At 36.9% G+C, this 2,500-nt stretch overlaps 1 protein-coding gene across 1 annotated transcript in view; it reads left to right on the plus strand.

The window, feature by feature from the left end:
- Positions 1–2,500, plus strand: part of LOC137640704 (motor neuron and pancreas homeobox protein 1-like) — a 20,460-nt gene that overhangs the window by 12,055 nt on the left and 5,905 nt on the right. The window lies entirely within an intron of this gene.

The following is a 2,500-nucleotide window of genomic DNA, read 5'->3' on the forward strand; positions in this document are numbered from 1 at the left end:
TAAATTTTGTCCAAAAGCCCCCGTCCGGAGAATGCTCCGGGCAATCAAGAGAAGAAGAAGAGGGATCCGAAAAGTATCCTTCTCTTACATCGAGGGATCTCATTGGTGGCTAAATTTTGTCAAAAAGCCCCCGTCCGGAGAAAGCTCCGGTCAATCAACAGAAGAAGAAGAGGGATCCGAAAAGTATCCTTCTCTTAGTCGGGGAAAAGTATCCTTTTCTTACATCGAGGGATCCCATTGGTGGCTAAATTTTGTCAGAAAACTCCCGTCCGAAGAAAATCTCAGGGCAATCAAGAGAAGAAGAAGAGGGATCAGAAAAGTATCCTTCTCTTGCATCGAGGGATCTCATTGGGGGCTATGACATTTTGTGAAAAAATCCCCCGTCCGGAGAAAAGCTCCGGGGAATCAACTGAAAAAGAGGGATCTGAAAAGCATCCTTTTTTTACATCGAGGGATCCCATTGGGGACTATGACATTTTGTAAAAAATCCCCCGTTCGAAGAAAGCTCCGGGCAATCAACAGAAGGAGAGGGATCCCCAGTTCTGTTGACATTCCACTGTCATGTCCAAACTATCTTATCTAGCTCGTTGATGCAGAGAGACATTCTGCACTAAGACGTTCTCGGCAGGACGAACCGAGACCTCAAAGAAATCTGCTAGTCTCATTTATCATTTTATCTTGTGCTGTTGTGATGGCGAGGACGTGTTTTTCATGTTTGTATTTGCGTCTTATTTGTTTTTCGAGGCACGGGGTAGTAGCCTTTTTTCTGTACCGCTCTCTGTTTCTATTTGTTTGTGATACAGTGTTTGTAAGTTTACTTGAGGTTTAGTTACGTTTTTTGCGTAGTTTTTTTCTACCGACTGTTTGTATTTTGGTCATTGTCCCTTTTCTAAAATATGTTGAAGAAAAAATATTGATGAATATAATACCTCAACTAAATTATAATAACTAATTTATCCTAGCAGATTCGTCCTAATTCTAGAGGATGCTATAAGCTGAGGGGCTCCAACAGGGAAAATAGCCCAGTGAGGAAAGGAAAAAAGGAAAAAAATAGCATATCATAAGAGCTTTACTGGAGCTTGATCTGTAAAAGTTTTCCGCCTTTGAAATAGTTTATCATAATTAACAAAAATTTATAAAACACTTTCATTTCATTAATTCCATTTTGATATTTGTATAATTTTCTTTCCTCTCTGTCAAAAGTTACAAGGAGAGCATTTTCGAAAAGATTTAGATAATTATTAGAAAATCCTCAAACTTTAAATAGAAGGCAGCTGTGGATGAAAGATATTTTGAGATTTGCATCTTTCAATTATTCCGATGGCATAAAAACATCTGCCAAATATATATATATTATCGTTCTACTGTAAACATAATTTAGAATTCACTAATGCACATTCAGATTATGCAGTAGGTTGAACATAGAATAGATAATGAGGAGAAGGATGTAAAGCAAATAATTGTCATTTGGCCTTTTTACTATTATCATCATTATTATCATTATTATCATTATTATTATTATTATTATTATTATTACTATTAGCTAAGCTATAATCCTAGTTGCAAATGCATGATGCTATAAGCCCAAGGGCTCCAACAGAGAATATAGCGCAGTGAAGAAAGAAAACAAGGAAATAGTTAAACTACAAGAGAAGTAATAACAATCAAAATAGAATATTTTAAGGTTATTAACAACATTAAGATCTATCATTTATAAACTATAAAAACTTTATAACGTAATTTATATGTTAGTTAGATATCATCTTGATTGTGGTTATGTTTAACATGTTAATCATTGGTTTTGGTCGATTACGCTAATAGGTAATTCTTTGAAAATTAATTTACTTATGACTTCGCGTAGGCCTTTGTGTTATACGTAGGTGTTTCTACAGTTAGTGGGGAAAACTGCATATTTAATTCCTCATCTTCATCTCCCCCCTACGCCTATTGACGAAAAGGACCTCGGTTAGATTTCGCCAGTCGTCTCCATCTTGAGCTTTTAAATCAATACTTATCCACTCATCATCTCCTGTTTCGCGCTTCATATTCCTCAGCCATGTAGGCCTGGGTCTTCCAACTCATCCAGTGCCTTGTGGAGCCCAGTTGAAAGTTTTGTGAACTAATCTCTCTTGGAGAGTGCGAAGAGCATGCCCAAAGTCACCTCCATCTACCCCTCACCGTGATCTCATGATCTATCTATCTATTTATTTATCTATATGGCATATTATTCAATACAGCCACTGGTTTTGTACGATTTCAAATCCACTCATTCTTCGTCTTCCTAAGAAAATTAACTATTATTTATGACTTCTTTTCTGTAAATAAAAAATCAATATACATTAAGAATAATACTAAATACCCTTCGGCCTTGGGGCACATGATTTCACTTGTGTTCCACGCCATTGGTACAGTTGCCTTCATCAGTTGTGGTACACTTCACGGAATTTCGGAAAGCCAATGAGACGACTAGCGGTTGTTCGGTGTATTAGGCAACGCTGCC

Source organism: Palaemon carinicauda, chromosome 5, assembly GCF_036898095.1.
Source record: "Palaemon carinicauda isolate YSFRI2023 chromosome 5, ASM3689809v2, whole genome shotgun sequence".
NCBI classification, from domain to species: domain Eukaryota; kingdom Metazoa; phylum Arthropoda; class Malacostraca; order Decapoda; family Palaemonidae; genus Palaemon; species Palaemon carinicauda.